This window comes from Octodon degus, unplaced genomic scaffold (genome assembly GCF_000260255.1).
Source record: "Octodon degus isolate 3935 unplaced genomic scaffold, OctDeg1.0 scaffold00238, whole genome shotgun sequence".
Taxonomy (NCBI): Eukaryota; Metazoa; Chordata; class Mammalia; order Rodentia; family Octodontidae; genus Octodon; species Octodon degus.
Genome location: NW_004524814.1, coordinates 2,473,177 through 2,500,567, shown reverse-complemented (window position 1 = coordinate 2,500,567; position 27,391 = coordinate 2,473,177). Strand labels below are relative to the sequence as shown.

The 27,391-nt window shown below is 36.6% G+C and overlaps 1 pseudogene; it reads left to right on the top strand.

Annotated features, from left to right (window-relative positions):
• Positions 1 to 24,233, top strand: part of LOC101585422 — a 38,335-nt pseudogene extending 14,102 nt beyond the window's left edge.
• Positions 24,234 to 27,391: the final 3,158 nt, after the last annotated feature.

The following is a 27,391-nucleotide window of genomic DNA, read 5'->3' as shown; positions in this document are numbered from 1 at the left end:
AGGGATTTGACTGACCTTGTCAGATACAAAAGTTACATTTCTTGTTATATAGGTCTTGCTTTACCTTGGTCTTAACCTTCCAGCAGAAAAGTATAAAAACATGGTGTAAAAAGTAAAGCCATATTAATATACTGAGCTGTAAAAGGCTCAAGTCAACAACTTCTGACATTGCCAGTCCTACGGATAACCCACTACTATTATGGACTACTGGACTATACTGGATTATTTTGCTGAACTCCTGTACCTACAATATTTAAATGGCAATGGAATACCCATCTCTGACTAAACTAAACAAAAAAAAGAGGATATAAGTGAAGGACCATTTTGTGTCTGTATATACAAAATAGTTAGAATAGATATACAGCCACTTTCTCTTAATTCAATGAAAAGAAAGATTTGTACTAATAGTGTTTGGACAGGATATCATGTCTGTATCTTATACTATGAATAACTACTATGAAGACAACAATATGCAATGTATTAATTATTGAAACTGTCCTACTAATTGGTTTTGAAACTGTCTCATTGCTATTTGTTTCTCAATGAAATTAATAAAATAAGAAATAAAATGAAACACTACTAAAATAAAAGATTAATCATACCAAATATTGATATGAACACTTGAGTACTAAAACTGAAACTACCCTACACTACTAAAGAGATATAAGATGCTGCAACTGCTTTGAAAAATACTTCAGTTCCTTGAAAAGGTATGTGTTTACATGTGATCCAGCCATTTCCACTTATAAGTGTTTAACCAAAAAGAAAGAATGAATGAATGAAAGAAAATATACATCCCCATAAAGATGAGTACACCAGTATTTACAGTAGCTGTATTTATACAGCCAAAGTGAATACAAATGTCCTCCAATAGGTGAATGGATAAACAATAGTATATCATATAGTGGATACTACTCAAAATAAAATGATGCATACAAGTGGTGCTTGCAACATGGATGAAGCTCAGTTTTGTTCAACAAAAAAAGCATGAAAAAACAAAAAGAATTAAATCCCATATGACCAATTTGTATAAAATTCCAAAACATGCAAAAAAAAATTGTTCATGAAAAAGACAGGTTAATAGCCTGTTTGATGGCAGAGAAGGGCGGGAAGGAAGAATTGTAAAGATGTTCATTATCTTGATTTTTGTAGTTTTACTAGTATGTTCATGTGTTAAAACATGTGCAATGTGCTATGTCTCAATTATACTTCACAAAACTGTCAAAAAGAAGAAAGATAATGATCCATGTTTCCCTTTGAATAATTCCCTTAAACCCTGCATGATTTTGTAATATGCTATGTTGGTCATTTGAAAATATTGATTTACTGAACTATGAAGATCTTCCAAGTGTTGACAGATTTCATTCTACATTATCCAAAAATACCACATTTGTTAATATACCAATCTCATCAGAATAATCTCTTTAAGTATTTGGAAGATCGCAATGCTAATGCAACTTTTACAGACTTTATTTTTGCATGAAAGCTACATTTTAAAAAGTTTTTAAATTTAAAAATATTTTATAAAAAGAAAGTTAAATTATATTAATGACCAATAGAGTGGTGTTAGGCTGTTTGGCTTAGTTTTGCTTTGGTGTCAGTGCTGGGGATCAAAGCTTTGTGCATGCTGTACTATGGAGCTATATTACCAGTTCCATAGAAGTTTTCCCATATGTTATTGTCAAAAATATATATATTCAAAGTCAAGATTTGATAAAATTCATAATTATCATTTCATTATTAAACATTGCTAAGTAAAACTAGGATTTTTGTAAACTGGAAGTGGCAGTGAAAAATATAAGGAATATAAATATGTGCCTATGTTCTTCAACCCAATGTGATTTTTACTCCCAGGGGATATTTAGAAATAGCTAGAGACAGTTTGAGTTTTTACCACTTGGAGGAGAAAGTTGCTAATGCTGTCTAATGAGCTGACATACTGGATATGTTGCTGAACATTCTAACAATACAAAGCACATACCTACTCCTAAGTATCATCCAGGCCAATATCCCATTGTTTAGATATACCACATTTTGATCAATCATTTCCCAGTTAATAAGACTGTTTACATTTTTGCACTATTAAGAATAATGCTATAAATACTGATTTACATATTACTATTTAAAAATGTTTTCAGTTATCTTGGGTTTGTATTTAGGAATGAAATCACTAGATCATATAGTAACTGCATTTACTTTTTTAAGGAAATATCACACCTTTCTGGAGTGGTTGTACCATTTTACATTCCCATCAGCTAGTCCACATCCTTGTCAACATGTTACTATTTTATCATGATTAGTTGGTGTGGAGTAGTATCACATTAGAATCATCCAAGACAAATGTTAATAAATGAAAACTATGTCCTTAATATTATCTATGAAAACACTTTTACCTCATGACCTCTGAAAATGCCTGTGAATCATATGTTGAAAATGGTTAAGTAGGGTGTTGCAGAAATCTTGACAAGAATTGATAGTGGAGAGATTTATTAGGAGCTTATATGCCAAGCATCACACTAATCATTTTGTATAAAGCTAATTGAGAAACTAAGCATTTCTCAAAATGTGAGTCACAACTCTCTAACATAAGCTACAGCCTTCTCTACTTCACAGGTAGGAACTCATCTTGTGTGTCTTATACACGTTGAAGATGCACTGATAAACCAGACTGACCTAATGACTATATTCATACCATTTGTAGTTTAGAGAAAGAGGAGAACCATTAGAATTTAGAAAACAAAATTAATTATAATAAAGATAAGAAAAAAATGTGAATCATAAGAGCAAATAACTGAGAGGACTCAACCAAAGGATATGATGACACAGGTGGGTGGCGCCCATATCTCCTGAGTTGGTCAACCAACTCCTCTGTGCTCTCCGGCCCTGTCACAACATTTGAGGCCATGCTTCTGTGGAAGTGCAATCAACCAGTGAGTAAATGGGGGCATCAAGGATAGTACTACACCATTCCTGCATAATTAGGACTCCACTAATGGACAATTTTAGTTAGGGAGTTTACTAGTCAAAACATTTTTATAACTGACTGCAACCTTTTTCTATTTAATTCTCCTTCTTTCTTCCTCTCCATTAATAGATGTTTGACCTGCATGGAAATCTGAAGCATTGCCTGTACACTCCTGGCTCCTCCCCTTTATCTTCCACAGAGGTCTTCCCCAGTAATTATTGTGTATGTTTAATAGTTTCTTATCATTCACTGATTGGAGTATTGGAGCTGTCTCCAAAAGCTCAGGGGAAGTTTTACCTGATAAAGAAGTAAAAGTTAGGGGAAAATTTGAAGAAAGGGAAAGGGAGGTACTTGGCACAGTACTTACCATGTGGTTGGTGATCAATAAACATTGCCTAACTAAATAGAATGCTAAGTGCCTTAAGAATGACATGTAATTAATCTTCATAAGCAATTTTACAAAATTATTGTAATCCCATCCCTATTTTATACAAACCCTATTTTATATAAATTTTATAAAAATATCCCTATTATGGTTTGTGTCTAGATATTCCCCTAAGGCTTTTTCAGAGGTGGCTGGATCTAGAGTGTATGACACCAGGATTGGTACATTACCAGGATCAAGGGCACTAGGATTAAGAATGTGAGTGCTACCCCATCCTAAGTAGCCTGAATAAGATACAAAGGATAGAAAGAACTGAGGTTGTCCCTTGTTGCTTTGTTGCCTTCCACCTGCCATGAACTGTTTCTCCTCGTTGATGCCACCCTGCCTTAAAGCCAGCAGATTATAGTCTTTCACAAACTGAGCTAAATAAACTTTTCCTCCTTGGTCTCAGCCACAAGAAAAGTGACTAAGGCAATCCCAATTTTATACAAAACTGAGAATCAGAGCTCTAAACCTACCAAGGTCAAGCATTAGTTTAAAAGTATAACTAGCAGGTTGAGGAGATAGTTTAACAGTTTAAGTGCCTGGCTGGAAAATGCAAGGACCTGAGTTCAATCCCCTTTACTACATGCCATGCCAGGCCCAGAACCAGGTATGGTGGTGCATGCCTGTAATCCCAATGCTGAAGAGCCTGAGACAGGAGGATCACTATGAATCTGAACTGTATCCAAGTTAAAAAAAAAAAAGTATAAGTGGCATACACATTTAAGTTTGTTTGTTTCTTGTTAAAATCTGTTATTTTTTAACTACTCTATCAATGAGTTACACTAGTTCTCTTAAGTTTAACTGCCTAAAAATAATTTTGGCTCCCTTCAGAGCAATTGAAAATGAACTTTAAAAAGAAAATCTCTTTACTGTTTTAAAAACTTTATATTGAATCTAAAACCTATGGCTGATGGAGACCACACTACAAAGTTAATCTAAAAGTAACTATTGTCTCCATAAAAAAAAAAAAATTTGTCCAGTTAATTCACTTAATTGCATTTACACTATCCAGTTATTTGGAATCAACCACTAGGAATGTGAATTTAGATCCTCATAGCATAGTAAACTGCTCTTCCATTTTGGGAATTTACATTTTACTTTGAATTCCTTGAAGTCCTATTTTACATGGTAATTATTTTTACATTGACCCTCTATAGTTTTCAAAGTAATAAAAGTTAACAACTATGACATTTGTTGTGGTTACATCTAAGCAAATGTTATGCAAACATTCTTTGATGATAAAAAAAAAACGGAAAAGGGATCATTTGATTCGTATGTATTTTCATTCTTAGTTTTGTCGTCATAAAAGTTTACCTTCTAATAAACTTAGGCCCTAAGGTCTTGAGTTCAATCCCAGGTACCAAAAAAATAAATAAATTCAATTCAGTTTATTAAAAATAATTTAATAAATTTAATTTAATTTATTTATTAAAAATAAATAAAATAAATTTAGGCTCTTAAGCTTTGTAGTCTCTAAATTTTAATTTTTTATTTCCTTAATATATTTTTGTGTTTTTCATATTTTCTTGAATTAAGTCTTCTTCTGTTTTATAATCTTAGAAAGCAATACATTTCATTCATTGAAAACCCACATAATTAGCCATTTGTCTTTTTTTTGTGTGGTGTCAGGGATCAATATAACCATTTGTTTTATTGCTCAAATTTATACTTTATTAAAGTGACTCCATAGTTAGACAAATGTATATATTTTTATGGAGACAATAGTTATTTTCAAATTAACCTTTGATTTTTCTAAGTGGAACAGTGAAATTACAAAGATATGTAGACTTTTCATGTTTTCATAGAGGTTAATAAATTCTAGAGATACGTAAAAAATGCTATAAATGCTTCTTGGTGAGAATGTTTCACATCTACTCTCCATTTTGTTTCTTTGCCCTCTACTAAGGTTTTCATTCACTCATTTGTCAGCACAAGCAGGACAGTCAGTCAGCCTATAAACAAACATTTAGTATTAACCCGCCATTGCTTGCCAGATTTTGTTCCAGGCAAACAGTTACATTAAGTATAGCACCATTTGAGAGATGTAGATGACAGTAATGAATGCCTGAAAAGAAGAGACAGCTATGTAAAAGAAAAGGAACACAAAAGCCTCATGCTAGTGCGTATCTGTAATCCCAGCACTCTGGAAGCCTGAGGCAAGTGGACTACAAGCTAAAATTCAAAACCAAACAAGCTATGTGTGAATAGGGTTAAACCCCAACAAGAGCTAAAAATATAATAATAATGTCATTAAGGGCCAAGATTTTCATCCAAAACAATCTCTCCTCAAAAGAAGAAGAAGAAGAAGAAGAAGAAGAAGAAAAAACCCAAAACAAGAAAAGTGAAAGCAGTGAGTTTGTTATGTAGAAGATAATTCTCGTAAATACTAGAATACCAGAATTTAATGTTTCAAAATTTTCCATTTGAATTCTGCCTAGCTTTATATCATCTCTTAGCATTTTGTCTTAAGGAAGTTCCACTTGGAGAATAATTTTTTAGGGTGATGCTATCCAGATGGCTTTTTCTAATCTTCCTCAGAAAAATGCAAAATAGAGCTTCAAACTAACACTGCCACCTACAAGTAAGTACTTTGAAAAGAAAAAAGATTGAAATACCAGTCATCTGGGTAGATGTCCAAGCTGCCAAAATCTAAGAATAAGGTTTGGGAGTGGGGCTTCTGATTTACATAAATAGAAATGTGATTAAAATAAAATAAGAAAAAGAATTTCAAAGTTTTGGCATCATTCAAAATCATAAGTCTATTTGCCTATGTGTTTCATCTCTATATGTTAGTTGCAGCATTCCAGTCATGGAATCCAGGACATTGGACAAGGACCCAGGTCCTTGGACACAGTACCTCTAACGTTTCTGTACCTCAGTTTCTTACTTGTGTAGTTCAGGCTGGCCTTGAACTGCTTTTGTAGCCTAGCCTGGCCTTGAACTTGAAGTGATAATCCTGCCTCAACCTCCTGTGCCACCACACCCACCCAGCAAATATTTTATGTAGATCCTTTTAAATTAACATTAATGCTTAAATGCAACTTATAATTCCCTCCTTATTGTAAGAAACAAGTTGTTCAGGTACATATTTCAGGATCAATCAGATAATACTTCTTGCTCAGTGACACTAGCTGTTGTCTACCATGTGCCACTCTGTCTGGGAGCCAGTCGAGTATAGACTGAAACCTCTACAACTGTGAGCTAAATTTATCAACACTCCACTTGATAAATTTGGGTGAATAGCTATGGTGAAAGAGTAAGAATACTCTGTTAGTAGTAGTAATAGTTAAGGCTAACTGTGGTAATGGTTAAAAACTGAAATAGACCAGTACCTGAATTGAAATTTAACCATTTTTTTTTTAAATTTAATTTTCTTTTAGAAGAGTAAAAACAAATAGCAGAAACAAAGGCAGAAATGGGACAACATACAGCAAAACATATGTTACAAATTTTCAAATCAAGAATAGCTAACTAACAATGGTTGTTATGTTGAAATTTAACCATTCTTAAAAAATATTAAACTCTAAATAATGTTATAATGCAGATATTAATACATACTAAATCAAGTTTTAATAATACTAAGATTTTACCCATCCTCCCACATGAAGAAGGAAGAAATATTTGCTGAATTTAATTTTTAGTTTGAGCAATTTTAGAATTTAGACAGTGGAGCTAGGTATGGTGGTACACACCTGTAATCCTAGCACTTGGAGGCCAAGGAAGGAGGATGGCTGAGAGTTTGAGACCAGCCTGGACTACAAAATGAGGTAAATGCCAGCCGGAATTGCAGAGTGAGATCCTATGTCAAAACAGATAACAAAGAAGAAAGCATGGAAGGAAGAGGAAGTGAAGGAGGGAAGGAAATAAGAATTTAGCTAGTGGCGCCAAATTCAAACATACAGTAGAAGTGTTTAACCTGATATTTAAATTACATGGGTGAACTTCAGCACTCAGGTTCTTCTAGGTGCTGTGGCATGGAACTCACCTAACCTTATTCCTCCAAGAAACAGCATGTTTTTGGAAGGTGCATAGCTGTAACTGAGGGAAAAGAGAAAGAGGAATGCTGAGTGCATCAATTTGTGCCACTGTATGCTGAGCCAGTGCTATGCTGATGAACAATAAATAATCTAAACAACACCCAGCACTTCATTCATCATCTGGGAAGTGGGTTTACTTTAAAAGCAATAGATAAAGCCATAGGTGATACAGGGTGTAATGATAGGTTAACTTGCAAATTGAGGTTAAAGTTGAACTAAAAAATGCAATCAGAAAGAATGAAAAGATGATAGGTTCACCCATCTGCAGAATGAATCTTGGCAAAAATAACTCACTATGAATTACTGATAAGGATATGTGACAAGGTGTACCGGTTGATACATTGTGTCAACTTGAAAAGTTTAGAGGTTTAATTAAGTGACTCAGCAGAGAAACAAGATTCTTAGTTTATAACTGTACAAGAGGAGGGCTTGGACATTGTGTGAGTTTTACACCCCCAGCTCCAGGATATCTTGTTTATAATATGAGGAGGGGAAGAGGCTGGCTAGAAGCGGCAGCTGCTGCCCTTCCCTTTGCTCTTTGCTGTTTTCTGCTGCTATAAACTGCTGCTGTCTACCATGTGCCACTCTGTCTGGGAGCCAGCCAAGTATAGACTGAAACCTCTACAAACTGTGAGCTAAATAAGCCTTTCCTTCCTTAATTTTGGGTGTCAGACATTTTGACCTAGTAATGAGTGAAATGTATTGAAACACAAGGAAAACACTTAAATTCTTCTAGTGAACATATAAGTTGCCTTAAACCACTCAGGAAAACACTATGCACTTCAAATAAAATTTAATGTACAATCCAGCAATTCCACTCCTAAGTGTGTACCAGTGATGGTGAACCTTTTAGAGATGAATACCCAAATGGAAACTCAGAGCCCACTTGTTTATTGCAAAGTGCCAATGCTGCAATTAAACCTGAATACTGAGGTGTTAGTTTAGCAAGAACAACTCATCTTTTGTCTTAAAAATAAATAATATGTGTGTCATAGGATCACCACCACTGATCCACTGAAGAAATTCTTACCCAGGAAATGTGTACCATTAGGTTAATGCCAGCACTATTTTTAATAGGTAAAAAAAGTGAAATAAATATTGACTGAATGAATTACTGAGCCGTAAAGGGTGGAAAAGGGCAAATTATAGAGAAAAATAATGATATGATCCCAGTAACATGAGGTTAAAAAAAATAGAAAATTAACAATATTATACAAGGTTACAGCCATTTGTGATAAAACTACAAAGAAAAGCAAAGAAATGAGGGGCTGGGGAGATTACTCAGTGGAATAAACACTTCCCTGGCAAGTGCAAGGGCCTGAGTTCAATTCCTGGTTCCACAAAAAAAAGGTTGGGTTGGGCCGGCCCCAAAAAAAAAAGCAAAGAAATGATAAGTATAAGATATAGGGCAAGTCCACACTCACTACCTCTTCCCCCACCACAGTGAGCCTCAGGAACTCCAGAGCTTTGGTGAGCTTCTCTGGAGGGGAAAAACCCTGCCCCCATCCCCCAGCATCATAAAAACCACAGTGAGCCTCAAGAGCTTCCATAGGGAAATACAGGAAGGAAGAAACCACACGTACCACCCCTCTGCCATTCAGAGAGCTTCCATCTGGAGTAAACCTAGTGTGTGGCCCATATTCCTACACTACAGGTTGGGCAGCCAGCACAGGAAGTGCTCAGGTCACTGCAACTGTCATGTCTGGAGGAAATTAGGATAAATCCACTCTTAATAAGAGAAAATGCTTGGCATATAAGACTCCTAATTTATGGTCATAATTTCTGTTATATTTGCTTCTATGGTCTGAAGTACAAAATCAATAGTTACAACACTTGGTCAGTTTCCAAATTGTGCTTGTTACTAATTATGCTATTGTAGGTAAGATGCCATATCTGTTTTAATCAATTGTTCTCCCAGATAACAATATTGGGAAGCTCTGGTGTAATAACCTCACCACAGCCCTATAACATACAACTGGGGCCTGGGGCCAGCCAAATACCTCAGTGGATTAAAATGTCTGCTTAGGCAAAGCGCAGTGGCCTGGATTCAATCCCCAGTGTGCTGTGCTGGCCCCACCCCCAGAGTGTGCTGAGATGGCAATTGAGACTGGGTGTGGTGGTGCATGCCTATAATTTCAGCACTAGGGAGGCTGAAAACAGGAGGATCGCTATGAGTCCAATCTACGTAGAGAGACCCTGTAGACCCTGTAGACCCTATACTAAATACATTTTTAAAAATACATAAGACTGGGGACTGAGGCAAACAGAAACCAACATCTTGCTTTCAATTAATTAGGAAAGTAGGATAGGACAGACTCAAACCAAGAATTTCCTACACACAGACAATATCCCTGAAATGAGACTATTCCAGGAGAGAACTTTATATTACTACTATAGCTACCTACTACCAAAACTCACAAAGATCAACATAGGAAACAAAATCTTAAAAGAAATTAGATATGTAAAATGTCAAAACAAAGGAGGAAAATGCAGTCTCACAACTCTAGCCCACTCAAAATGAATCCAGGAAATGTCAACATAGAAGAAATTGAAAGTCACACACCGGAAATTTCTGAAATGAAAACAACTAAAGTAAAAGTGCAACTCTATGGGCTGGGGAGATGGTTCAGTGGAATAAGTGCTTCCCTGGCAAGCACAGGGGTCTGAGTTCAATCCCCAGTTCCACCAAAAGAAAAAGAAAAAAAAAAGTTCAACTCTACTAGGCTATAAAAGAAATTAGATCACAAATAATATCTCAGGTAAAAAAAAGAAATGACAGTCATAATGAAAGAATTTCTCAGCATATGTAAAGAAGATATATATTTTTTAAAAAGAGGAGCATAGGAAAATGACGGAAACACTAAATGAATAGTACAAGAAAGAATTCAAATGCATGATTCAAAAAGAGATATCTAGGAAATAAAAAATTACATTGAAAACTGGCAAAACTGCTTGAATGAAACTTTAGAGTCTCAGACTTTGAATATAGCACTGTGGTTAGTGATCATGAAAGGAAAGATCACTTAAAAGTAACAAGGAACCACAAAATAACATTTGAACTGCTTCATGATAGGTATCAAGGAGAAAGTAAGAGTTAACACAAATGGCATAAAAAATATTTGTAGAAATAATAACAGAAAATTTCCCAAGCATGGGAATAGAATCTGACATACAGGAAAGTGAGGCATATAGGACTCCAAACAGCCATGACCAAAACATATCTGCATACAGAAATATAATAATCAAGATCCCACAAATTAAAAACAAGAACAGAATAATAAAAGCTCTTAGAGTAAAGAAACTGATCACTTACATAGGAAAGCCCAACAGAGTCACAGCCAAGTTCTCAGCACAAACCCCAAAGTCAAGAAGACCTTGGAGTGAAGTATTTCAAGACCTGAAAGAAAACTTCCAACAAATTAATGTACCCTGCAAAACTATCTTGCAAGATTTATGGAGAAATTTATTTCCATAACAAAGAACAAATGAAGAAATTAATGACCACCAAATCAACCAAGTGAAAAGTACTGAAAGATACTCTACAAAGAGGAAAAAAAAGACCACAGTTCCAAGAACAACAATAGAGAGGAACCACCAAGTAGGACAACAAACTAAACAGAGGAGAAAAATAGGGAACCAACAGTAGGAAAATAACATAAGATAAATTAATATAACCAGTTAATATATTCACTAATAATTATTAATGAAAATGGCCTCAATTCACCAATCAAAGGAAACAGACTGGCAGAGTGAATCAAGAAACAATAACCTTCTGATTTGATTTGAAACTGTCTCATTGCTATCTGTTTATTAATAAAATTTTGAAAAAAAAAACAAATTCAAAAAAAAATTTTGAAACTAAAAAAAAAAAAAGGAAAAAGAAACAATAACCAATAGTATGTTGTATACAAGAAACACATTAAACTCAAAAGGAAACTCATACACTGAGCAAATGTACTTGGTAGATGTTTACAGAGTGTTTGACCCCGAAACATCAAAACACACATTCTTCTCATGTGAACATGGGATGTTCTCTAAAAAAGACCATATACTAGTCCATTGAAAATGCTTAAGTAAATGCAAAGGAATTGAAATTATTCCACACAAATTATTTGACTATATTACATTGAAATTGGAAATTAATGGCAAAAGATACTCCATAAAAACAGAAATTAAATAACATTCTCCACAACCAATCAGAGACAGAAGAAATTGAAGAAGAAATTAATATTTACAATCAAACAAAAATGCAGATGCAACTTGTAGGACATAAAGAAAGCATTCCTCAGAGGGAAATTTGTAGCAATGAATTCTCACATCAGAAAGACAGAACCAGCACAAAATAAACCTTAAGATGCAATTCAAGCTTCTAGAAAAAGAAAAGCAAGTCAGGCCCAAAGCCCAAAGGGAGGAAACTGTATCAGAGCAAAAATTAAAGCAACTGAGACTAAGAAAACAATGCAAAAAATTAATAATTGAAGAATTGGCTCTTCAAAAAGTAAATAAAATTGATAAAACTCTAGCCAACCTTATCAAAAAAAAGAAAGACTCATTCATATAATGAGTGAAAATGGTGATAGATCCTGTAGAAATTCAGAAGATCATCAATACCTACTTCAAAAATCTTTCATAGGATAGAAAACACAGAAGAAATGGAGAGATTCCTAGAAATTTACAAAATACCAAAGCTCAATCAAGAACATATAAAAATTTTAAATTACCCAATATCAGTAAGTGAAACTGAAAATGTAATTTAAACACTAACAAAGAAAAATCTGTATTTGAATGTATCCACAGCTGAATTCCATAAGAAAGTCAGAGAAGATTTAATGCCAACTCTTCTCAACTCTTCAGTGATATTGAAAGGAAAACAATACTACCAAATGCATTCCTGGAGACAATTATTACCCTAATACCAAAACCAGAGAAAGAACAGAACAAAAAGAGTACAGGCCAATCACCCTAATGAACATAGATGCAAGAATTCTAAATTAAATGCTAGCAAACAGAATGCAAGAAATCAAGAAGATTTTACATCATAACCAAGTGGTGTTCATTCCAGGAATGCAGGCATAGTTCAATGTATGTAAACCAATAAATGTAACACATCAGAGGCAAAGACCAAAATCCCATGATCATCTCAATAAAGTCACAAAAAACTTTTTACAAAGTCAAGCACTCATTCATTATAAAAGCCCTACAAAAATCAAAATAGATGGTCTTTACCTCAACCTGATAAAAGTCATCTATGACAAACCAACAGCCAACATCATACTAAGTGGACAAACCTGGAAAGCTTTCACTATAAAATCAGTAATAAGACAAGGATGCCCACTGTCACTACCCCTTTTCAATATAGTTCTGGAAATATTAGCAAAAACAACTAGACAAAAAAGGAATAAACTAGGAAGGAAGAAGTAAAATTATCATTATTCATAGATGATGTGATACTCTAAATAGAGGACCCCAAAAACTCCACCAAAAGACTCCTAGATTTAATAACCAAATTCAGTAATATATCTGGATATAAAATAAATACTCAAAATTCAATAGCATACAAAATCACCAAACTCACTGAGGGAGAAACTAGGGAAATACAACATTCAAATAGCATTAAAATAATAAAATACATAAAAATCAATCTCACAAAGGAAGTAAAAGTTTGTTTAAAATTATAGTACTCTTGAAAAAGAGATCAAAGAGGATTTCAGAAAATGGAAAGTTATTCCTTGCTCGTGGATAGAAGGAACCAACATTATGAAAATGGCCATACTCCAAAAGTTGTTATACAGATTCAATACAATCACAATCAATATATCACTTGTATACTTCACAGATCTAGAGAAAAACATTCATAGAATTCATCAGGAACCAGAAGAGACCTAGAATAGCAAAGACAATCCTGACCAATGAAGAAAGGCTGGTGGGATTACAATCACTGGCATGAAATTACACTATAAAGCTACTATGGAGGCCAGCGAGATAGCTCAGCGGAGTAAAGCGCCTGCTTAGGCAAGTGCAAGGACCACAGTTCAATCCCTGGCAGCACATGCTGTGCCAGCCCCACCCCCAGGTCAGGCTGAGAAGGCCACAGAGTCTGGGCACAGGCCTGTAATCCCAGCGCTGGGGCGGCTGAAAACAAGAGGATCACTATGAGTTTGAGTCGCATAGTGAGACCCTGTAGCAACCAAATAAATACATTTTTTTTAAAAAGGTTTAAAAAAAAAGCTACTGTGATAAAATCAGCATGGTACTGGGAAGAAAAAGACCTCAGGATCAATGGAGCAGATTAAAAGATGTAGGCACAACTACAAACACATGTATTTATGATTGACAACTGGAAGGAAGATAGCCTTTTGAATAAATGGTGCTTGAAAAACTGGCTTTTCACATGACAAAGACTAAAACTATAACCATGTCTGTCACCATGCAGTAAGGTCCAAATGGACCAAAGATTTAAATATTGAAACAGAAAAACTAAGTGTACTAGAGGAGGGCTGGAGAGATAGTTCTGTAGTCTAAGCAACTGCCTATCAAGTGCAAGGAGCAGGGTTTGATTCCAGTACCACACACTGTGCTGGACCTGGAACCCTGAGTGCACTAGGCAGACCACGGAAACCAGGGGTGGTGGCACATTCCTGTAATCACATCACTGGGGAGGTTGAGACAGGGAGACCATGACAAATCTGAGCTGCTTGGTGAGACTCTATACCAAATTAATTAATTAATTAATTAAAACATTTTTTTAAAAATCTACTGGATGAAAAAGTAGGTAGAAATCTTATATATGTAGAGGTAGGCAGAGAGTTCATGAACAAAAAACAAACTGCACAGGAAATAGTTCAAAGAATCAACAACTGGCATCTCATCTTTTTGAAAAGTTTCTACATGTCAAAAAAAAATCACCAACAGAGTGAAAAGAAAACCCATGAACTGGGGAAAAAAAAACATGTAGGCAACTGTCCCTAAGATGAAGGACTTCTATCTAGAACAAATAAAGCATTAAAAATAAAAACCTGGCCTCCAAAATTCAATGACCCAATCCAAAAATAGGCATCTGAGATGACTATCCTCATCGCCAATGAAAAAATACAAATGACAAGTAAATATAGAAAAGTGTTCAACATCCTTGGTCATTCGAGAAATGCAAATTAAAACAATGAGATTCCATTTCACTCCAGAAATAATGGCTATTGTCTTAGTTACTCTTCCCTCCTTGCTGGGACAAATACCCAACACTCAAAATGAGGGAAAAAAAGATTTATTTAGCTCATAGTTACTGGATGTTTCAAGACCCTGGAGGAGAGGCTGGGGCGCTGCCGTGTCCAGGATGACCTTTTCCACATCTCTGAGAAAGCACAGGCTAGCCAGTTTAACATTCAACTTCTCTCTGGCTCCACCCCTCAGGCCCAGCCCTGGTCCTCTGGCTCTGTCCCTCAAGCCACTCTTGCTCCTCCAGTTGTGTCTTCCCCATAACATACATGAGGCTTTGAGGGGACAACTAGACACAAACCATAACATTCTGCTCCTGGGCCCCCAAAGTCTCATGCCCATCCCTTTGTCTAAAAGGCATCCCTTTGTCTAAAAGTCCATCTCTAAGAGTTGCCAAAGTCCCAACAATTTCAGCATTGCTAAAAAGTCCAAGTTCCAAGTCTCCAAGATCCAAGGCAAACTCAACCGTGAGCCCCTGTACAAATAAAAAGTTAAATATATCCAACATTCAAAGGCACAAGATAAACATTGCCATTCCAAAAGGTATACACAGGAGGATACAAACCAGTGGGGCCCAAACAATTCCAAAATCCAGCAGGGCAAACATTAAGTCCTGCAGGTCCTTGTGGAATATCCAAAGCATTCCGTGGCAAACTTTGAGCTCCATGTGGCTCCACCCCTAAGGCACTCTTGGTGGTAGTTTCCATGGCTTCTCTCTTAGGCCGGCTTTGTTCCCTCCTTTCAGTTTCCCTTAGATGATCCACATTCCTGACTTTTCCAAACTTCTGAGGTTTCCACTGAATAGGCTTCTCACTCACAGCTTCACACACTGCCCTCCCATGGGCACAGTGTCTGGCCTCCTTAGTCAGGGTTTTACTAGAGGAACAAATATAATACAAGGAACAGGTATAATGCAAGATGTGCCAGTCACAGAGTTAGATGAGGAAGTGAGCCGAGAGCATCTGCCCACCACCTGGTTCAGTTTATGGTAATCTACTGTCATTCTCCAAGACCCATCTGTTTTCTGCACAGGCCAAATGAAAGAATTAAATGGGTGGGGACCACCACCCCTGCATCCTTCAAATCCTTGATGGTGGTACTAATCTCTGAAATCCCTCCAGGAATGCAATACTGATTTTTGCTCACTATTTTACCAGGCAAGGGCAACTCTAATGGTTTCCATTTGGCCTTTCCAACCATAATAGCCCTCACACTACAGCTTAGGGAACCAATGTGAGGATTCTGCCAGGTACTAAGTATATCTATCCCAATTATACATTCTGGAACCGGGGAAATAATTACAGGATGGAATTGAGGGCCTATTGGACCCACTGTGAGTCAGACCTTTGCTAAAACTCCATTGATCACCTGCCTTTCATAGGCCCCTACTCTTACTGGAGGACCACTATAGTGTTTTGGATCCCCCGGAATCAGTGTCAGTTCAGAACCAGTGTCCAATAATCCCCCAAATGTCTGATCATTCTCCTTTCCCCAGTGTACAGTCACTTGGGCAAAAGGCCTTAAGTCTCTCTGGAGAAGAATGGGAAAAAAATTTACTGTATAAATGCTGGGGACATTAGGATCTTTCCCCTAGGAGACCTGGACTTCCCATCATTCAAGGGGTTCTGGGTCTGTAAACTGGCTCAAATCTGGGAACTGGTTGAGTGGCTGGGATTGCCTATTACCACAATTTGAAGTAGGTCTCTGTTCTTTTGCCCCTAAATTCTTTCATTTATATAAATCTAGCAAAAATTTTGTAGGCTTCCCATCTATTTCACTTTTGGGAACACCATGGCTAATCAGTCAAAGCCATAGATCTGTACATGTCAGATTATTCTGATCATTGTTCCACTTCTGCTGCCCATGGTAATTAAGTGCTGCCACTTGACCTCTGTCACTCTGAGATTCAATCAAGCCCATGGCCCTTAAATTTCCTATTTGAGTAACTGCAGTCCCCACTGTAAGGTCTGGCATACAGAGAAGAACAATGACAGGGATCTTCAGGAATGCTGGTGCTCCCCTCACAAATCTGTTTCTCAAGGTGTTGGTGAAAGGTATGTTTTCAGGATCTTCCAAATGTAGAGGATTAGGTTTAATAGGACAGATCTTCCCCAGCATTCCCATTTCACTAAACCTCTGATTCCCTTCATCAATAGTAAACCATGAATACCAGGCATCTTTAACTCATTCACTGTGGGCCATCTTTTGATCCACACTTCTGCCAATCAGCCAAATAGAGTACTAACACCTTTCTTTACTCCACGAGCCACAACATTAAATTCAGAATCCTCACTTAGTGGACCCAATAAACAAACTCAGCCTGATCCAGGTGTATGTTTTTTCCTCCATTATTCCACACTCATAAAATCCACTCCCAAGCTTGCTCATTAGGCCTCTGCTTATAAGAGTTAGAAAACTCAAGAAGGTCTTTGGGAGAATAATGGATCTCCTCATGGATCACTTTACATACTTCACCCCTGGGGGCCTTCTGTGATTGAAGCCTGGTTATGGGCTTAGAGGCAAAAATGGGTGGTGAGGTTGGGTCCTGAGGAGTCCCATCAGTATTCTGTTTGTTGCATGCAGGATTGGATTCTCTAGATAGATTAGGAGACTCTAACATGGCAGAGGGTGAAGGCAGTGATGCCGCTTCCACAGTGGGTGGGGAAATCTCTTCCTTAGGCGAAATAATCTCATTAGCATCTAAAAATTCAACATTCTCAACCTCCTTAGGATCCTCCCACACATCTCCATTCCAATTCATGGGATCTCATTCTTTTCCAATCAGTGCCCTCACCTTTGTTTCAGATACCCTTCGAGGTTGAGCATTTAATTTACCTTGCAGTCCAGCCAAACAAATTATTATTATTATTATTATTATTATTATTATTATTATTATTGCAGTACTGGGGATTGAACTCAGGACCTTGAGCTTGCCAGGCAAGCACTTATTCTACTGCGTTATCTGCCCGGCCCTAAGCCAATCAAATTATGAGGGATTGCATTTGTGTCTCTGCAACCTCAGCCTTGTGGCTAAAAGAGAGATTTTCTGTCAGGACAAGCTTAGAAACTATTAAATGTTTTATCTGAGTCTGGAGGCAGGAAATTTTATCTTCATGTTCCTTATTTTCATTCATAAGTTTGTCCCCTGAGGCTAAGACCAACCAGCCAGCATCATTATATTCCCTACTCTGCAAAAAGAGATTCAAAGTTTTCCTGCATGGAATCTCTAAATTCCTGACATCTCACCAGTGATGAATTAGTGTAATCAAATGGATCTATTAGGCATGTTAGTTTAAAAACCTCATGCCAAGCAATATCAATATGCTGCTTAATACCAGAAGAGACCATGGTGTCTTTAGGTCTCATCAAATCTCGAAGCCAATTCCAAGAACTCTTAAGGCCATTAAAAATTCCCTCACTATATTGTGTTTCTCTAACCCCACTCCTAGTACCATATTCTGTCTTAGTTACTCTTATTGCTGTGACAAATACCCGACACTCAAAATGAGGGAAAGAAAGGTTTATTTAGCTCATAGTTATTGGACGTTTCAAGACACTGGAGGAGAGGCTGGGGCGCTGCCATGTCCAGGATGACCCTCTCCACATCTCTGAGAAAGCACAGGCTAGCCAGTCTAACAGTCAACTCCTCTCTGGCCCCACCCCTCAGGCATCACCCTGCTCCTCTGGCTCTGCCCCTCAAGCCACTCATTGCTCCTCCAGCCGCATCTGTCCCATAACTTACACGAGGCTTTGGGGGACAACTAGACACAAACCATAACAGCTATCATCAAGAAGTCAACCAAGGGGCTGGGGAGATAGCTCAGTAGAATAAGTGCTTGCCTGGCAAGCACAGGATCCTGAGTTCAATCCCAGGTACCAAAAAGAAAAAAAGAGGTCAACCAATAACAAATGCTGGAGGGGCTGTGGGGGAACGGAACCTTTCTGTACTGTTGGTGGAAGTGTAGACTGATACAACCACTATGGAAATCAGTGCGGAGATTCCTCAAAAAATTAGGATTTGAGGTCCCCAATGAACTCAGCTATTCCCCTTCTGAGTATATTTACAAAAGAACTGAAAACATCATATGTGTGCACCCATTTTATAGCAGCACAATCTGTCACAGCTAAATGTTAGGAATAATTCAAATGCCCATGAGCTGAAGAATAGATAGGAAAAATGTGGTATTATATACAATGGAGTATTACTCAGCTATGAAGAAAGATAAACTTGAGCTCTTTCAGGTCCTCCTTTGCAAGATGATGAAAAAAGAAGGAGCAATGATCAAGCCAAAAAAGGGTTATGGTCATGTGCAACCTATTCACTGCACAAACTACACCAGTGTGTACCCAAGGATAAGGTCATTAAGAAGTTTATCATTTGGAACATCGTGGAGGCTGCCACCATCAGAGACATTTCTGAAGCAAGTGTCTTTGACAGTTATGTGCTTCCCAAGCTGTATGTGGAGCTGCATTACTGGGTGAGTTGTGCCATTCACAGCAAAGTGGTCAGAAAATGATTTCGTGAAGCCTGCAAGGACCAAACATTTCCACCCCAATTTAGACCTGCTGGTGCTGCCCCATGACTTCCACCAAAGTCTGGGTCTTAATGGACTGAAGAAAACTTTTTTGAGAAAGAAATAATAAATTGAATGTTATACTTAAACAAAAACAAAGATAAACTCTAGGCTTTTATAGGTAATTGTATGAAACTATAGACCATATTCATAAGTGAAATAAGTGAGATCTGCATGTGTAAACATTGTTTTTGCCCCTAGTGTTAGAACTTGAAAAATTAGGCTGGGGAGATAGCTCAGCAGTCTAAGTGCCTGCCTGGCAAGTGCAAGGTCCTGAATTTGATCCCTGGTATGACATGCTTTGCTGGCCCTGGAACCTTGGGTGCCTTGTATGGGTGCCAGAACTAGGTGTGGTGGCCCATGCCTGTAATCCCAGCATTGGAGAAGCTGAGATAGAGGATCACTATGTGTCCAAACTGTATAGACAGAAGCTTTATCAAAGAAAAAAAACATGAAAGAGTAAATAAAATCTGAAAGATATTGTGCAAAGGAAAAAACAAGTAGGATAAAGGAAAGAAGAAAAACAAATAAGGGAAAATATAAATATGATAGCTAAGATAATTGTATTACTAATTTCTACTGATTGATTGAAAGAACAGTTAATTTTTAATTTTTTTTCTACCAAATTTGCATGCTTATATCTGGTAATCTGAACAACTACTTTCATGATAACAATATGCAATATATCAACCATTGCTGATTTCCTATCATCTTTTTAAAAATATTTATTTATTTATTTATTTATTTATTTATTGTGTGTGTGTGTGTGTGTGTGCGTGTGTGTGTGGCCAGCTCAGCCTACCAGGGGGCGGGGCTGGCTGGCATGTGGTGCTGGGGGATTGAACCGCGGTCCCTGTGCTTTGCTTAGCTTGTTCTAAGTAGGTGTTTTAGACCACTAAGCCATCTCACCAGCCCTTTCTTATCATCTTGTTTTGAAATTTATAACATTTTTGAAATTTTGATACTCTTTAAAATAGAAAAAAAATCAGGGTAACGCATACCCATGGGAAAGGGAAAAGAAGAGAATGAAATGATAGGAGCAGAGCATGGGATGTACTGAGATGAGATTACAGTTCCTAAGCCAAGTCAGGAGTACAGTTGTTATCATTTATGCATATGTCATGCACAATGCTAAAATAACATTCTTTAAAATCAGAAATTACAATTCATTAGAGATTTTCAGTTAATGTGAAATAAACAGTTTTACAAATATCTAAAATCCAGTCAAAGTACATAGATATGGAAGACTTGAAGTATTGTAATCAATTGTACAGTACACCCTTCATCTCAAAATAATTTGTCATTTTTCCGTGGTTACAACTTGACTCCTCTATACAGATATTCTAACTTTCCAAATCTACCTGACTACCTGGAATTCACCTATAAATTTGACTTTATTAATTTCATTTTGCTTTTATTGACATGGGAATGCTTATGAATTGATTTTTTATGTTATGGTTTCTTTCTAAAATGATCTTGTTTAGAAATCTAACTTTATTGGAGCTGTAGAAAAAGAACTTAATTAAGATATGGCTCTTCACTATACATTTTATACAAAATATATGTGTATGTGTAGTCATCAAGTGATGGCATTTGTACATGCTGTGATGAAATTATAATCTGAAGATGCCAAAATAAATATCCTACAAATGAAGTGAAAATGAAAGTAGATGATTTCATAGAAAGGAAATGATTTGCATAACTGTTCTAAAAAACAGTGAGTTTCATAATTACTCACACTTTCAGGACCTCATCAAAATCCTGATCTTGGAAATTTAGGTGTTAGAACAACAGATTTAATGATACTAGCCAATTAATTTTCTTTGCTGTGATCTGATACTCCCTAGGCAACTTTCCAGGTATAATGCTACTTCTTCTGTTGTTTCTCTATAAAGAGAGAATGAATAGATGTGCAGCGCTGGGTTAGACATTCCCCATTTATCCTGCATAGCATTCCACCTACAAGGTAGAAATAGCTCATACACCTCAAGTCTAGAGCATCACTTCTTCAAAACTTCACTTTTCTCCTTGCAGAGTGCTGAGATTGATGTATATCCTTAGGGCTTGGGGTGTGATTCAGGGGTAGGGGCTTGCCAAGTAAATCCAAAACCCTGTGTTTGATCCCTAGCATATAAGGAATAGAGCAAAGAGAAATTAGATTAGGCTCAAACTTTTAAATTTTTTAAAGAGAGTACAAAATAGTTTGAAAATAGAAAAATTACAAGTGATACAGAATTTCACTTAACAATGTAATGTGATTTTCACAGTATTTGTTGTAGCTCGTAACATTGTCTTCCAACTAGTTGTTCATTTTACCAAATATATGCACATAAAATTGGAAGACAAAGAAAAAAAGAAAGAAATATATGGGAAATTTTGAAGAAATAAAGGACAAACAATTTTAGAAAAGAGACAAAGTAAATTGAGCATTAAATACTCCTTTCCATAGACCACCAGAAAGCCTCAGTACAGTTGTCCAATCAATCCTGCTTACATACATAGATACATGTCTTCCCACACTCCCTCTGCTGTCCTTCTCCTCAACTCAGTAATTCCTTCATGTTGAATAGGTTTATTCCCTTTTCTCAGTATCTATTCTATGCTTCAGATTTTATTTTTCTCTTTCAGGTTCTCACACTAGGGAGACAATATGATGTTTGCATATGTGGGTCTGATTTATTTCACTTAAGATTATGGTCACAAGGCTGGTGGACACCGCGGAGGAAGCATTGTCAGTCTCTCTTTTGACTGCCATCACATCTAAGTCAGAGTCTCCCAAAGGCCCAAACAGCTACAGAAACTCTTCATCAGAGAGCTGAGCTTTGAAACAAATGTTGAGTGTCTGAGGAACCATTTTGAGCAATGGGGAACACACACAGACTACATGATAATGAGAGACCCAAACACCAAGCATTCCAGGGGCTTTGGCTTTGTCACTTATGCCAGTGTGGAGGAGGTGGGTGCAGCCATGAATTCAAGGCCACACAAAATGAACAGAAGAGGTGTGGAACCAAAGAGAGCTGTCTCAAGAGAAGATTCTCAAAGACCAGATGCCCACTTAACAATGAAGAAGATCTTTGTTGGTGGCATTAAAGATGATACTGAAGAACATCCCCTATGAGATTATTTTGAACAATATGGAAAAATCAAAGTGATTGAAATTATTACCAACCAAGGAAGTGGAAAGAAGAGGGGCTTTGGTTTTGTAACCTTTGATGATCATGATTCTTTGGAGAAGATTGTCATTCAAAAATACCACACTGTGAATAGCCACAACTGTGAAGTGAGGAAAGCCCTGTCCAAGCAGGAGATGGCTAGTGCCTCATTTAACCAAAGAGGTCAAAGTGGTTCTGGAAATTTTGGTGGTAGTCATGGAGGTGGTTTTGGTGGCAATGACAGGTTTGGTCATGGAGGAAACTTCAGTGGTTGAGGTGACTTTGGTGGTAGCCATGGTGGGAGTGGATATGGTGGCAGTGGAGATGACTACAATGGATTTGGTAATGATGGTAGTTATGGAGGGGATGGCCTTGGTTACTCTGGAAGAAGCAGAGGCTATGGAAGTGGTGGACAGGATTATTGAAACCAGGGCAGTGGTTATGGTAGGAGTGGCTGCTATTACAGCTATAACAACAGAGGAGGTGGAGGTGGCTTTAGCTGTGGTAGTGGAAGCAATTATGGAGATAGTGGAAGCTACAATGAATTTTGAAGTTACAACAATCAGTCTTCAAATTTTGTACTCATGAAGGAAGGAAGCTTTGGAGGCAGAAACTCTGGGCCTTATGTTGCTAAAGGCCAATATTTTACTAAACCATGAAATCAGGGTGGCTACAATGGCTCCAGCAGCAGCAGTAGCTATTGCAGAATATTTTAAACACTTCCAGGAAACAAAGCTTAGCAGGAGAGGAGAGCCAGAGAAGTGACAGAAAATCTACAGGTTACAACAGATTTGTGAATTCAGCCAACCACAGTGGTGGCACGGCCTAGCTGCTACAAAGAAGACATGTTTTAAACAATACTCATGTGTATGAGGAAAAAAAACTCGAGGACTATATTTGTGACTAATTGCATAACAGGTTATTTCAGTTTCTGTTCTGTAGAAAGTGTAAAGCATTCCAACCAAAGGTTTTAATGTAGGCCTTTTTTTGCACCCATGCTGTTGATTGTTAAACTTAATAGTCTGATCATAATGCTGAATAAATGTCTTTTAAAAAAAAGAATATGGTCTCTAGGTGCATCCATTTACCAATAAAAACCCTCAAATTGATCCTGTTTTATAACTGAATAATACTCCACACTGATTTCCATAGTGGTTGTAACAGTCTGCACTCCCACCAACAGTGGAGAAGGGTTTGTTTTTCCCCACAGCCCAGCCAGCATTTGTTATTGGCTGACATCTTTATGTTAACCATTCATTCTAGGGTGAGATGGAATCTCAATGCTGTTTTAGCATGTGTTTTTCCTATATTTTTTCATATATTTATTTGCCATTTGTATTTCTTCCTCTTAGAAGTGTATATGCATCTCAGATGCCAATTTTTGGATTGGTCTTTGAAACTGGGAAGTGAGATTTTTAAAAATTCTTTATAGATAGAAGGCCTTTTTCAGAGGGATAGTCAGCTGTAACTTTTTCCCAGTTTGAGGATTTTCTTTTTATTCTGTTGGAGGTTTGCTTTGAGGTACAGAAAATTTTCAAAGATGAGCTCTCCGTTGCTGATTCTTTGAAATTCTGTCTGGGGTGAGATGGAATCTCAGTGTTGTTTCAATTTGTATTTCTCAAACAACCAATGATATTGGACATTTTTTCATATATTTACTTGCCATTTATATTTATTTATCTGAGAAGTATAGATTCATCACAGATGGACATTTTTGGATTAAGTCTTTGAATGGGGGGGCCTGATTTTTTTTATTTCTTTATATGTTCTAGATAGAAGGCCTTTGTCAGAGGAAGAGTTGGTTATAATTTCTTCCGAGTTTGTTGGTTTTCCCTTTATTCTGTTGCAGACTTACATTGAAGTGCAGAAACTTTTCAAAAAGATGAGATTCCAGTTGTTGATTCTGTGAAATATTTCCCATGCAGTTTGGTTTTTGTTTATGAACTCTCTATCTAACCCTGTCTTTAAGATCTCTAACTATATTTTGTATCAGAAGATTTAGTGTTTCTGTTTTTATGTTTAAATCTTTAATCCATTTTGACAATAGTTTAGTGCATGGTCCTTCCTTCCTTCCTTCCTTCCTTCCTTTCTTTCTTTCTTTCTTTCTTTCTTTCTTTCTTTCTTTCTTTCTTTCTTTCTTTCCTTCCTTCTGTCTTTCTTTCTTTCTGGAAAGTTGTGAACGATGTGGTTTCCCTAATTTTTCAGTGTGTTTACTGTCTGTGTACACACATGGGTCTAATTTTAGCTTTCAGCATTTGGAAAGCCAGCTTTTTCAGCACCATTTATTAAAGAGGCTATCTTTCTTCCAGTGATCATGTTTTGTCCCTTTGTCTATGATAAGGTGGTTGAGTATATTTGTAGTTGTGTCTGCATCTTCTAATCTGTTCCTTTGATTCATAGACCTGTCTTTCCCACACCCCCACAGGTCTGTCATTATGCCAGTACCATGATAATTTTATCATAGTAGCTTTATAATATAATTTAAGGTCAGTAATTGTGATACCACTTGCATTTCCTTTGTTTCCCATGATTGTTTTTTATATTCTGGGTCTCCTCTGGTTATGGATGAATATAAGGAAAGTTTTCTCTAGCTCTGTGATGTATACTAGTGCTTTTTTTTTTTTTTTTTTCGGAACCAGGGATTGAACTTAGGCCCTTGCGTTTGCTTGGGAAGTGCTTATTCCACTGACCCATCTCCCCAGCCTCTACTAGTGCTATTTTAAGCAGGATTGTATTAAATCTGTGTAATAACTTTGGGAGTATGGCCATTTTGGCAATATTTGTTCTTCCTATTCAGCAGCAAAGAATATCTTTTCATTTTCTCAAATTGCCTTCAATCTCTTTCCTCAGAGTACCATAATTTTCACTGTATCAATCTATTACTTCCTTTGTGAAATTGATTCTTAACTCTTTCTTTCTTTCTTTCTTTCTTTCTTTCTTTCTTTCTTTCTTTCTTTCTTTCTTTCTCTTTTGGACTTTACTGTAAAAGGTGTGGTTTCCCTAATTTCTCTCTAAGTGCATTCACTATTTGTGTACAAAAATGCTACTGATTTTTGAGTGTTCACTTTGTATTCTGCTACTTTACTGAAGTTGGTTATTAAATGCAAGACACTTGGTGTTTTGAGGGTCCTCTATGTAGAGTATCATTTCATCTGCAAATAATGACAGCTCACTTCTTTCCAATACTTATTCCACTTGTTTGTCTCACTTGTCTAATTGCTCTGGCTAATATTTCCCAAACTATATTGAATAGGAATGGTGACAGTGGACATCCTTATATTCTTCTTGATTTTAAAGTGAAGGTTTTCAGTTTTGGCTCCTTTAGTATGATGTTGGCTATTATTTTCTCATAGATGGTTTTTCTCAGTTTGAGATATAGACCATCTATTTCAATTTTCTGTAGGGTGTTGTTGTTGGACTTTGTCAAAAGCTTTTTCTGAAAAAACAAAAACAACAATAATAAAAAACTTTTTCTGCATCTATTGAGATGATCATGTGGTTTTTGTTCTTGGCATTATTGATGTGGTATTACATTTATGGATTTGCATATGTTGATGTCCTGATGGATTCATAGCTGAATTCTATAAGAAATTTAGAGAAAATTTAATATCATCTTTTCTCAAATTCTTCAATGAAATTAAAAGGGAAGCATTCCAGGGATAAATCCCACTTGGTTGTGATGTATAATCTTCTTGAAGATTTGCTGCATTCTGTGTGCTAGCATTTTATTGAGCATATTTGCATCTATATTCATTAGAGAGATTGGCCTGTAGTTCTCTTTTTTAGTTGGATCTTTCTCTGATTTTGGAATAAGAATAATACTTGCCTCCAGGAATGAATTGGGGAGAATTGCTTCCCTTTTAATTTCATTGAAGAATTTGAGAAAACATTGCATTAAATTTTCTCTAAGTTTCTTGTAGAATTCAGCTATGAACCCATCAGGACCTGGGCTTTTCCTTGTTGGTAGGTTTTTATGACATTTTCAATTTCCTTCTTTTTTAGGGGGGGATACACTGGGGATTGAACTCAAGACTTTATGCTTGCCAGGCATGTGCTTATGTCGCTGAGCCATCTCCCCAGCCCTACATTTTCAATTTCATTTCTCCTTATTGGGTTATTCAAAGTTTGTATATCTTCTTGACTCAGCTTTAGCATTTGGTATGTATGTAGGAAACTTCCCATTTCCTCTGGATTATTTTCATCCTGTGAAAGTAAAGATTTTAGAAGTAGGTATTGATGATCTGAATTTCTATAGGGTCTATAGTGATTTTCCCCTTTTGATTCCTCAATGCATGAATTTGGGTTTTTTTTTTTCCTTTCCTTTTTCTGATAAGGTTGGCTAGAGGTTTATCAATTTCATTTATTCTTTCAAAGGAACAACTATTTGATTCTTTTATGCCTTTTATTGCTTTCTCCATCTCAATGTCAGTATCTCAATGTTACTTTAATTTGCATTTCTCAAATGGCCAGTGCTGTGGAACACTTTTTCATGTATTTGTTTGCCACTTGTATTTCTTTTTCTGAGAAGTGTGCATTCATCTCCTATGCCCATTTTTGCACTAGGTCTTTAAATTTGGGGACCTGCATTTTTTTTAGTTCTTTATATAATTTAGATTGAAGTCCTTTGTCTGAGTGATTTTTATTACAGTTTTTTCCCAATTTTTAGATTGTCTTCTCACTTTGTTGGTGATTTCTTTTGAAATACAAAAACTTTTCAAAAAGTTTGACAATATCAAGTCCCAGTTGTTGAGTCTCTGCAATATTTCCATGCAGGTTCATTTTGTTCATGAACTGTCAGCCTTACACCTATGTCTTCAATATTTCCACCTACTTTCTCTTACAGAAGATTTATTGTTTCTTTTTCAATGTTTAGATCTTTAATCCATTTTGACTTTAGTTTAGTGCATGGTGATAGACTTAGGTCTGGTTTTAGGTTTTGGCATGTGAGGAGTCAGTTTTTTCAGCACCATTTGTTAAAGAGGCTATCTTTCTTCCAGTGAATATGTTTGGCCCTTTTG